Below are 13,450 nucleotides of genomic sequence, written 5' to 3' on the forward strand. Positions count from 1 at the left end.
ATTCTATGTTCTGAGTGCAGGAACAAGTCTTTCTCACTTACTTCTATGCTGCCAGGACCTAACACAAAGCCTGAACACAGAAGGGGTTGAATAAACATGTTATTCTCTGCCCCCAGAGAATGGAGGAGAAAATGCATAAATTACTCTTGATGGATCATCCTTCAATTTTCTGCTAATGTGTTTTTGGTCAAGACAAATAACAGTAACTCACTTATAGTAACTCAAGTAAAGGGTGGAGGTAGTTATTGTAAGACTCAGGAAAGACAAGAAACAAGGCATCTTTGGGGATTGGCCTCTTAGCTCTCTCCTTTCTTTCTCTTCCCCCCACCCTTTCATTCTCCATCTTCCTCTGACAACCAACTTTCATGATTTCTGCTTGAAAGTAGCTATCATGTTCCACTTTTCATACATTAATATTTTAATTCTAGCTCCTACTACTAACCAGCAACCGGCTCTTTGTTTCTCAATTCCATATCCCCAAATAAGGAACATGACCTGCCCTGCTATTTTGAATTGGAGCAAACTCCAATAGTAAGTCATGGGTTATTGACAAGCCCATAGCACTGCTAACTTTGAGATTAGTTTGGACCCTGGTCCAATCAGTACGGTAGGAAGGAGAGTGGGAAGAGAGAGTTCCAAAGCAAAGAATGAAGACATGCCCACTCAAGGTGAAGGTAGAATTTCCTAAGAAAGGAGCATAGATGGTACCAACGATCCAAAATATTAACTACCCTAATCTTCTTTCAACATGGGCGGGTATCTGATGGCTAAGGATGCAGAAACTTAAAACGTTTTAAGACAGTTGTATCGCGCCTCTCCTCCACTGTTCCTCTGTAAGCTAACCACTTCCAACTATAAGCATCTTTGACTCTCTGCGTGGGGCTTTTCTTAGCCATAGGTGCACACTCAAAGAGAACTAGAGGTGCCTGAGTTGATGGCACCAGAAGCAGCATTTACTCAATGACAAATGGAACTTCATAAATACCCCACACACTTTGGCCCTTGGGCCCTTGGGACAACTCTGAGGCATATTCTCCACTTTTTACCAGAGGTCCAGACTATAAGTGAGCCCACAACCATAAGTTGCTCAATAACATAGAATTTTCCAGATTAAGAGTTGAACCAACACTTTCTCTAGATCGGTCTTCCAGATCTTCTTCTCCTCCCTCTGTGTCATGATCTCCTTGCTCCTATTCTATGAAGCAATCACCAAAAAACACTTAGGGACAGCAAGGCAATGATAAAATCCACAAATGTATCATTTCCTACAGTAAGGTATGTTTGCTCTGTGTGTGTGTTCATTATAACACAGATCTTCTCAATTTGTGGAACAGGTTGTGTCTCAGCAATTAAAAACAATAATTTACACGAGCTTAAGAAATGAACCGAGTGGCCCAGGCTCAGAAAGATTTTCATAGTTGGAAAAATTCAGTCAATAAGCAAAAAGTAATTTAAAAACAACACAAGTTCTTCAAATGGAAAGGTATATTATGTCCATGCTTAAGAACTCAACATCAACTTGATAAAGATGTCAATCCTGCCAAGTTAATATATAAATTTAATGCAATGCAAATAAAAATTATCAGCAGTATTTTTGAACTATTTTCACATGGAAAAATAAACAAGTAAAACTAGCCAGAAAAATCCTATTAAAAAAAGTAATGAGGTCAAACTAGCCCTGCCAGATATTAAAATATGATATAAAGCTGTATTAATTAAAGCAACATAATAGTGACCCATAAATAGACATATCAGTAGAATATTCCAGTAATAGACCCCAAAACATAGGAAACTAACATATGATAAAAATGTATTATTAAAGAAATGGTATTCACACAATGGGTAGCCATTTAGAAAACAGAAAATCGAATCCATTCCCCTAACCTCAAACAAAATAAATTACAGATGGAGCAAACATTTAAATGTAAAAACTGAAAACCACAAAATTATTAGAAAAAAAAGGGCAGAAAGCTTTCTAAGCATGACATGTAAATCAGAAGTCTTGGAAGAGAAGACTGATAAATTAGACTACACAAAAATTTTAAAAATTTGTATAGCAAAAACCTCCATATATACAGTCAAATGAATATCTTTTAAAAATGAGATAAATCTGTGCAATTCCTATCATAAAGAGCTCAGTTCCCTAGCATATAAAAAGCTCCTAAAACTTATTATGCAAAATCAACAATTCAATATTTGCCAACTGATGTGCCAAGATTGCCAGCAGACAGTCCATAAAATAGGAAGTACAAATACTCTAAAAACATGATTAGTTTCAGCTGCAATCAGTATAAAAGAAAAATACATTCCTCTATATCTCTCCTTTACTCTCATACTACTTTACTTCTAAAACCAAAGGTGTGGATCTTCCACACATCAAGCAATTCTGCAACCCCAGCTGGGTGCCCTATGATTTAACTCAATTCTGCCACTATCTGAAGATCGCATCAGATCCCACAGGTTAAGGGTTCAGTCCTACAAGACTGTCACTTCAGAGGTGAATCACAAGTCCAGATCGTTATCTGTGCTTCTGATTCACTGCCTATAAATGAGAGGTTCCCAAGATCCCCTCCTTCAGATCATTTAATTTGCTAGAGAAGCTTACAGAACTCAGAAAAGTGTCACTTGCTAGATAACCAGTTTATTATAAAAGGATATAATTCAGGAACAACCTGATGGAAGAGATGCATAGGGCAAGGTATGGGGAAAGGGGCACAAAGCTTGTGTGGCACTCTCTTGGCACCTCCACATGTCCCCCACCCAAGAAGCTCTCCAAACCATATTCTTTTGGGGATTTGTTGAGGCTTCATTACTTCATTATGTAGGCATGATTGATTGATTGATCCAACCTCCACCTCCTCTCCCCTCCATCTTGGGGACTGTAAATTCCAATCTAATAATCCTGGTTGGTTCCCCTAATAACTAGCCCCATCCACTGGGGCTTTCCAAAAGCTACCTCATTAATATAAACTCAGGTGTGGCTGAAAGGGGTTTGTTGTTAATATCAAAAAATATTTCCATCATTTAGCGAATTCCTATCATTTAGCAAATTCCATGGATTTTAGGAGATTTGTATCAGGAATCAGGGACAAAAACCAAATATATTTCTTATTATAACTAATACCTAAAACTAAATCTTACTACTAATAACATAAGTGCAATTAAATGATAGTGAAATACCATTTCTCACATATCAAATTGGCCACAGGGTAGTTTGATGTCACTCGGTGCTGGTGAGGATACTGGGGAACAGGCAATCTCATATATTGCTAGTGCAAGTATAAAAGGCAAAGGGCAAGTATAAAGGGCAAAATCTACTGAAATTTATTTTTTTTTATGCTTTATTTTATATTTGAGAGAGAGACACACAGACAGAGACAGAAAGTGAGCAGAGGAGGGGCAGAGAGACAAAGACAGAATCTGAAGCAGACTCCAGGCTCCGAGCTGTTAGCACAGAGCCCTCTACGCAGGGCTCAAACTCACGAACGGTGATATCATGACCTGATCTGATGTTGGAGGCTTAACAAACTGAGCCACCCAGGCACCCCTACCGAAATTTAAACACACATATGCTTTAATTCAGCAGTTTAATTTCTGTGGGCATTTCAGGACCCTCTCTAAAACAATCTGGAAGCCACTTGTAGGCAACAGGTTTGAGCAATGGAAACTTGAGCCAGGCAAAGGGCCCACAGTGACCACTGAGCTGACACAAACAGGTTCATTAAGCAACACACCTCAAAACAGCCAGAGACCCTAACTGACCAATTTCAATCAGGCGCCATTTCTACCATAAAAGGGAAAATTCCATATGTCCCCACACTCTTTACTGCACCCTATAACTGTGGCCCATCACTATCACTTCATGGCAGACAGTTTCTCCTTTGCTGCCCTCCCTGCTGCTTCCTTGCAGTGTATTCAATAAACTTTTTTTTATGTTTTTTTTTTTTTTGAGAGAGAGAGAGCACATGCGTGAGTGTGTGCATGAGCAGGGGAGGAGCAGAGAGAGAGAGAGAGAGAGAGAGAGAAAGAAGCTGAGAGAGAGAATCCCAAGCAGGCTCTATGCTGTCAGTGCAGAGCCCCAATGCAGGGCTCAATTCCACAAACTGTGAGATCATGACCTGAGTCGAAATCAAGTATTGGACGCTTAACCAACTGAGCCACCCAGGTGCCCTTCCACAAACTTTTGTCTGATTTTTCTGCCTTCAGTGAATTCTTCCATGACCTGCTTGCCAGCCCCCACACAATCAGGATGCCCCACACAGAGTCAGCAAACTTTTTCTATAATGGGCCAAATAATAAATATATTAGGCTTTGGACCATGTAGTCCCTGTCTCAACTATTCAACTCTGTTGTTGTAGTATGAAATCAGCCATAGACAATAAATGAATGAATGAGCATGGCTGTGTTCCAATAAAACTTTATTTACAAAATAGCTGTGGGTGTGATTTGGCCTGTGGGCCACAGTTTGCCAACTCTTGCTCAGAACACAGTAGAGGGGCACCTGGGTGGCTCAGTCGGTTAAGCGTCTGACTTCACCCAGGTCACGATCTCGCAGTCCTTGAGTTCGAGCCCCGCGTCGGGCTCTGGGCTGATGGCTCAGAGCCTGGAGCCTGTTTCCGATTCTGTGTCTCCCTCTCTCTCTGCCCCTCCCCCGTTCATGCTCTGTCTCTCTCTGTCCCAAAAATAAATAAACGTTGAAAAAAAAATTAAAAAAAAAAAAAGAACACAGTAGAATACAGTAGAACACAGTAGAATATGAATGGCTAGGCACAGTCTCACTGTGGCAGAGACCATTGCTGTCCCCAAGCTCCATTTCTCCCCCATAGTAAAAGATCTGCAGCTAGGACCTGGATGGCCAATCAGGGATTTCATTTCTTAGCCCCCTTTGCTGCTTGGTGACTGTGTAACTAAGTTCTCAGTGATGTGTAAGCAGAAGTTCTATTTCCAACCTCTGGTTCATTTGCTTAAGACAAAATCTCTGTTCTGACAGTGACCAAAAGGACATTAAAGCCATATACTAACAATGGAAGAGCTGTCATCATCCAGGGTTCCTTAATGACTGGATGGGACAGAGGGGTCCGTAGTCCCACATAAGAAAAATTGTTCCAAACCTGGTCTGAGGACAGAAGCTTTTTGCTTCACAATCTCTTTCTGAGAAGTTAGCATTCCTGATAAAATGCTTAAACAATTTCCTGTGAACTTGAATGGGATTAAGGTTTGCTCTGGGAAACCAATTACCCACATGCCCAATTACCCACACACTCAGTTGCCAACTGTCAATCAAAGATCTAGTGACCTTTAACCAGACTTACTTTTCTTTCTGTGTCTACTCTAACAGTGATTATCTAACTAAACCCTTTTCCTACCAAGGTTCTCTGCCAAAAGTGAATTTGGGAAGCAGCCTTCTAGGGTGATTTCTCTTATGTGCATGACCATAATAATACTCTGATACATGCTTATAACTAAATTGTCTAAAAAGTTTTCTTTAACACTTGGAATAGTCACCTGACTCTGTAACAAGAGTGAGAAATATTTTTTTTTCCTTTGAGCCATTAAATTTTGTTCTCTATTGCAGCCACCCAATCTACCTTAATACATTCACACTTTATAAATTAGTTTCATTTACTAAATGCTTACTATATGCCAGAGACTATACTAAGCAGTTCACATGCATTATATGTTACCAGATTCCATTTCTTCCCCCATTGCAAATATCTGCAGCTAGGATTGGATGTCCACTAGGCTGTGTCCTGGGATGTAGCTGTGCCCATGAACACAGGGAAAGGCTCAGATTTGCAGTCTTGAGCCAGAGCTCTGTGCACCCATTCACCCCGGCCCTGAAGGAGTGGAAGGTTCTTCTTGGAGAGCTCCTATGGCTCTTTCAGGTGAACCAGACTCTTGGGACTGTGAAGAATTCAGCTTCACCAGCAGCACAGTCTGGCACAAAGAAAAAAGGAACTAGATGCCCCACTCACCGTTGAAGACTAAGAAAAAAAATCCTGCAGTTCATAGAAATGTTCAGGTCATGGAAGTCTCAGGAGAGATATTTGGAGTTCTTGTGTATGAGGAAGAGTTTAAACAATCTACTGAAAAATCAACCATCTATGTATCCATCCTTGCACTATGCAAATTATTATTGAACACTTACTATGGTGCCAGGACACAAAACACTGGGCAGGGGTGGGAAAGAGTGTTAAACAGGGAGGTGTTTGTCAAGAGTACAAAGTTTGTTATGCAAGATTAATAAGTCCCAGAGATCTACTGCACACCACGGTGCCTATAGTTAACAATACTGTATACTTAAAAGTTTGCAAAATGAGTAGATCTAAAGTTCAGTGTTCTTATCACTAAATAAGTAGGATGGGAAGAAACTCTTAGAGGTGGCAGATACATTTATGGCATTGATTTATGGTGATAGTTTCATGGGTGTATACCCATTTCCAAACTCACAAAGTTGTATACTAAATATGTGCAGCTCTTTGCATTTTGATGATTCCTCAATAAAAAGGTTTTCAGGGGCACCCAGGTGGCTCAGTTGGTTAAGCGTCCAACTCTTGATTTCGGCTCAGGTCATGATCTCAAAGTTGATAAGTTCGAGCCCCACACTGGGCTCTGCACTGAGCTGACAACACAGAGCATGTTTGGGATTCTCTCTCTCTGTCTCCCTCTGCCCCTCCCTTGCTTGCTCACTCTCTCTCTCTCTCTCTCTCTCTCTCAAAACAAAATAAACAGAAAAAGGAGATTTAAAAAAAAAAACTAGCAATACAACAGTGAACAGGACAGTCAAAGAGACATCATTACATTTGTACCCTGTAGTGTGGGGCAGTTCATACAAGCCATCAAATACAGAATTATTTTGTAATGTCAAATGTGTTCTTTTCAGTTGACACTTGCATTCCCCCACCCATCTCACGCAGTACATCTAGCCCTCACCCAGGGGTAGGGGCATCCATGTATAATGATGGTTATATACAGCCAAATGCTTGCCTCATTGGCCTGCCCCTAAGACTGTAATTCTCCTCAAGGAGTCATTTCTCTGGATTCAGACTGTGCAAATGTAAAAGTCCCCATTTAAATGCAAATAGTCCTGCAGCCATGATACATTACATCATTGTCATTCATTAACACCTTTCAAGTATAACAGCAACCAGGTCTAAGAAATCCTGGAGAGGGAGAGAATCTAAGAGAGTGCTTCCAGGAAGAACAAGGCTAGCTGGCCAGCCTCAGCAGGGGGATAAGAAGGGAGTTACCAAGAGACTGAAAAAAAAGTTAAGTAAGGACAAAAAAATCCACTTGGAATGGTTGAAGGACTCTTTTGAAGAAGCAACCAGGGGCAACAGGATAAATAGTAACAAAGTGAATGATGTCTGGTATTGGACTATGTAATTGATTACTCAGTATTTACATACATCTGAATCTCTTAATGGTACACAGTCATTTTTGGAAGTAGGCAGGATATACCTTAATAACATTATGGAGAAAAATCTTCTTTACTGAGCAGGAGAAGCCATCCACCCAAATAATTTTAGTTGGATGAATAACTAAATTGAAAGCTTTGATGAGGGAGGAAGCCTTCAGGAGGCAATAGAAGACCACTCTGAAGCTAATTCCAGGGTTTTGTTTTGCTGAAGGGGGGTCTGTAAATTGAGGACATACACTGAGTAACTTGCATAATAAAGGAGTCTTCAAATACTATGTGGAGTAAGAGATGGGGAATGACAAGTTTGCTGGCAGAGGACAGAACAGGGATGAGATCTTCATTAGCTATCTATTACATGGCCTATGGTAGAAATCATCTTCCCTGTTTCTTCCTGAAATCCTCAGTAAAAAAATGCATTTTTGTTTATGTGTCCTAGAACTGGGGGTTCACCAAAGACCCTAGAGAATAGAGAATAGCAGGAACACCAGCTTTCCTCAGGAAGTCTGCCACATCCGGATTCCAATTAAATTATCTAAAAAAAAATTTTTTTAAGTTTATTTATTTTTGAGAGACAGAGACAGAGCACAAGCAGGGGAGGGAGAGAGAGAGAGAGAGAGAGAGAGAGAGAGAGAGAGAGAGAGAGAAAGAGAGAGAGATTCCAAAGAAAATTCCAAGTTCTGAGCTATCAGCACTGAGCCCAACACGGGGTCAATCCTGATGGCAAGTCCTGACCTGAGCTGAAGTTGGACGCCAAACTGACTGAGCCACCCAGGTGTTCCTTCAGTTACAATTATTTAAACACCTCGAGTTGCACAGGATCCAATGCATGGAGCCTTCTGCTTAAACAGGGTTATAGATTTGAGGATAGGATTTTTAAATAGCGGTGAAAAGGTGTGGGTATTCAAAATACAGTGCTTTTACTGGTACTACACCAGACATTGTTTTGTATTCAAAACCAGTTCCCTACTTTTTAAAAATGAAGATCCTAATTCTCAAAGCCAGGAGAACATAGAAAATTTCCCATTTTCAGGAGAGATGTGACTTTCACTGGACAAGACTAGAGAATTCCACCAAGGTCACTTTTCCCAACAATGACAAGAATCAAAGAACCTGGCTCTCCACTGAGACACAGACATAATCCATGGAGCCTGGGAGCCACATTGAGCATAGAGCTTCATGAAGCTTATCTCCTCAAAATAAATTCTATTTTCTTCTCCATCAGAAGGCTGCTTAGACACCATTGGATGGCACCATTGCTTACATTTTAAAATTCCAGACAGTCAAGGCAAGTCATGTTTCAAACCCAGCAACAGAAAGAATAGCAGAACATTCTCCAAAGAGCCTAGAACACATCATCCCAGCAAGGTGTATTACCAAGACAGTTCAACTACAGAAGGTTCAAGGTAAGTAAAATATAATGTCTTAGAAAATAACCCAACTCATATAAAAGACACGATCTACAGATTCAATGAGCATTAGCAATCTCATTACAATTTCCATGTAATTTGACATCCTAAAGAGCTCTACTCTTGGTTCGAGATGGATTACCAGCAATTGCCACTCACTTCTTTTTAGGGGCTAATGGGGGAAGGCATACTGTTTTGTGGCTTTTGCTTTCCGCAAACATGCTTAAGCCTTGGTTAGTCAATTACCCCCATGACTCCTATATCCATTTACAGTAATTTCTATTAAGAAAAGTTCCACCTCTTGCACTAATGGGAGCTTTGATGATCAACTCAAGGTCCCTAGCTACTATGTTTAGCTACTATTCCTGCTTGAACTTGCAAGACCTCTCTCTGAATTATAGAAAAATGGATCTTTGAGAAGTATAATGATTCTGATTACTCCTCCTCTAACACCCATCTCACTAGCAGACAGAAATCAGCATGGGTGACAGTCAGGAAATCAACACTAAAAACAATTGTTATAGTTGTTATTGTCTGGCATAACATACACAGGCATACATGTGCCACACACAATGGAATTTTATCCAACAGAGCAATCCTGTATTAATTATATGTTAATACTCTTTCACTAATTTAAATAACTCTTTCCATATTGCTTTCCCAGAGTAAAACCAGACATGTCCACTGCTAATTGTATTACAATGAAAGATTCCATTATCACAATGAATTACATGTGCCACCTTTTTTCAGTGGCACATTCCCAGCTCATGACAGCCAGAGGAGCCACAGGAGAGAAGGAAAAACCAAAAACATAAGTCATATATAAAATAGGAGGAAAAAGACAATAGAGAATTAAACCAAAGTTTGATTTAATGACTATGACTAGTGGTGGGGACCTGCCCCATTCAAGCCTGGCTTCTAAAAAACTGAAAAGAAAGAGCTCCAAAGCAGTGATTGTAAGCAGAGTCATCTCCTTAGTGCTCAAAGTGTGGTCCACAGGATAGCAGCAATGGCATCACCTGAGAGCTTGAAATGCAGAATCTCAGGCCCTACTTAGACCTTCTGAATCAGAGTCTGCATTTTCATAAACATGCAGGTGATATGCATGTTTGAGAAGTACTGCCATTGTCACCAGTCACCAACATAGGATCAAATGTCCCCACTCCAACTCCATGACACCACATGAGCCCATCAGTACTTAGATATCTTCTAGAGATAAGGAAGGAGGGTAGAAAATACTGACTTGACTGACTATAGCTAGAATAAACTAGGATTATGTTTCCGAACATCAAGCAGAATGAAGTCTCAAAAATGAGACCAATTTAAGCTATCAAAAACTAAATTGCCTTTTTTTGCACAGCTAATTGTTAAATCCACACCTTTACTATTACCAGCCTTCAAGCATCAGTTCACTTTTTTTTTTAAATAGGTCGGTTATTTAGTTAAGTTCTTTGTAAAACAGTTCACATTTTGGTATCTTCCATGAAGGCCTTCCCGATAGGCCCACCAGGCTGCGTTATTCATTCAGTACACATCATCTTGCAGTGTCAAGGTTTTTTTTTTTTTTATTTATACAGCTTATGTCCCCAATTAGACTGTTACCTCCTTGAATTCATTAATACTTGAATCCACTAATGCAACCCTGTTTTTAGACCACTGTATAGGCTTAGAATTGCTTTCACCACAAGTAGCAATGTATACCTAATAGTTGCTTGCAAATTTCACAATTCAAGTCTCTTTCTGGAAGTTTCAGGACTGATACAGAGGCTTCACAATGTCACCTAGCACCCAGACACTCTCTACCTTTCTGCTCTTCAATCTTTACTTTTTACATTTGGGCTTCTTGCTTCAGCAATATGACTGCCTCAACTCCAAACATCATAGCTTCACACAACCACATTTAAGACAAGAAAAAAGCTAATCTCCTCGCCTATCTCATTTTACTCAGAAGCAAAATCCCTCCCAGAAGACTTCTTCTTACATCTCACTGGCCACAAGTTGGTCACATGGCCACCCCTAAATCTCTGGAGCAAATGGGAAATGCAATTACTAAACTAGGTTTAGACCCTGTACTCAGGGGAATGGTCCACATTCCCAGATCATATTGTAGCCTGAAAATTGGGGGGTGTATAAACTTAGGAAGAAATGAGGAACAGCTGCTATGTAAGCAGCCAATAGTGTCTGATGCAACCACTACGTTCAAGGCATCCTTCTAGTCACTGTTTAGAATACAAAAATGAGGATGCCTGGCTAGCTCAGTTGGTAGAGCATGTGACCCTTGATCTCAGGGTCATGAGTTCAAGCACCACATTGAGCATGGATCTTACTTAAAAAAATAAATAAAATAATAGAATGCAAAAATGAATCAGGCAACTATAGGCCTAACTCAAAACATTGGTTGTTTATACTTCATAGACACTGAGTGCACTTAACCAGCACTGGGACCCATGCAAGGTTTGATCTCTGCCCTCCCAAAGTCCCCCCTTTCTCCATCCCCAAGCATATGCCTCAGAGTTAACCACTCTTCACAGTTTGATGTATACCTGTGTACAAATATTTTTATTAAATAATGCTTTTTATTTAATAAAATAAAAATAAAATTTTATTTAATAAAATTTAATGATATTTTCATTAAAATGTTATCATAGTCTTACCAAACACTTACTATATGCCAAGGTCTATTCTAGATGCTTGAAATAAAACAGTGAATGAGACACATTCTTCACAAGAGCATGCTTCTGTTCACATTAAAATCTGTTTTTCTCTCATGATCGTCTTAAAGGTCTACTTCTTTCTTTGTAATGGTTTTCTGTATCACATTCTATGCTTCTACCAAAACATATATAACTATTCCCTTTTTAACAGACATTATGGTTCTAATTTCCTACCATTGATGACATACAAGATCTTGATGAACTTTCTTTAAATGTCTGAACACAGACAGGAGTTTTTCTCTTGGATAGCTTCCTGAAGTAGCTTGCTATAACATACTTTTTTCCTTTGTATCCTCAATACTAGGCAAAGTATTTTACACACAATGGGTATTTCAACAACATTTACTGAATGACCAGTCTCCGCATCATCCCCACCCAATCAAGAACCCCTTGAACTTTCGACATGACTTTTTTTTTTTAACATTTCAATAAGAAACTGAATTCTTGCATTTATAGTACAGAAATAAAAAATTTAAACCCTAATTCTGTTTTGTAGATTTAAGCTATAATTCACTCTAGTTTATTAAAAGACCGCTTTTGGACTTTCCCAGCAACAACTTGGCATTTTTAATATGTTCTCATTATTAATAAAATTCTGTGTTTTAAGGAACACGTTTTCAAACTGGCTTTTGAAAGGGTCCCTAGAGAACTGCTGTGGATAGCTACTGACGTGAAGAAAACCCAACATTCACCATGTGAAATTATCATCTGCATATCCACAGGGCCCCTTCCCGGAGGCTGTCTGGGGACTAGAGCTCCACATTGCACTCGCACTGTGTGACAAACAGCAGGGAAGATGTCTTCTTCCACATCTCACCCATCTGATGTGGGTGCCAATAAGTGACAAATGAGCACAATTATTGCTTGTGTTGAATGGGATCGATGTGGGCTATCATCTATTAAAGTGTTTATTAAATGTGCACATTTCTTGTCATTTAATAACCAAGCAAACTATGTACTTGCGGATTGTGAACAGAACTTCAAAGGCATGCAGCACCAAATTTGGCACTCACCAACCAAATCTTAAAAGGGCATGTAAGGTAAGTCAGGGATGACTGTGAGGGAGCAAAAAATGTACTTCAGGGAATTTGTGATTTGTGAATTTGGAGGATGAGAGGAACATCTCCATATTTAAGAATGCAGAAACTAACAAGGACCATTTAGGCACAAAGAAGTTCATACATAAGGGGGAAAAAATGAACCTGCGAGTAGCTTAGTGCAACACTTTTCAAAAACTTTTGACTGAGACCCACAATAAGAAATATATTTGGGGCGGCTGTGTGGCTCAGTCGGTTGAGCCTCCGACTTCAGGTCATGGTCTTGCAGTTCGTGAGTTTGAGCCCCGCATCGGGCTCTGTGCTAACAAACAGCTCAGAGCCTAGAGCCTGCTTCAGATTCTGTATCTCTCTCTCTCTCTCTCTCTCTCTCTCTCTCCCCCCCCCTCCCCTCCTCATGCTCTGCCTCTGTCTCTCAAAAATAAATAAACGTTAAAAAATATTCTTTAAAAAAAAAAGAAATATATTTTACATCATGGCAGGGCAGACACACCCATACATGCCACACACATGTAAGTGAAATGAGAGTTTCACAAAGTAATACTCTTACTACATAACATTTTCCATTCTATTCCATTCTGTTTCAGTTTCTGATGAGGTTTGTGACCCACTAAATTGATTTCAGAACTCACTGATTAGTGGTTTTTATCACTGATGGTCAGCAGGTATCCACTGCAATTTTTTTAAAATCATCTTTATGAAAGACAGGAAACTCAGGCACATAATCATCACATACTGACAGTTTTAGAGTCACCAAGACCTGGGTTTTAATCCCAGCTCTATCACTAGTATATAACTTAGAAAAAGTGCTTAAATTTTATAAACTTTAGTCTCTCCATCTGTAAAATGGAGAAA

This window comes from Acinonyx jubatus, chromosome A1, assembly GCF_027475565.1.
Source record: "Acinonyx jubatus isolate Ajub_Pintada_27869175 chromosome A1, VMU_Ajub_asm_v1.0, whole genome shotgun sequence".
NCBI lineage: Eukaryota > Metazoa > Chordata > Mammalia > Carnivora > Felidae > Acinonyx > Acinonyx jubatus.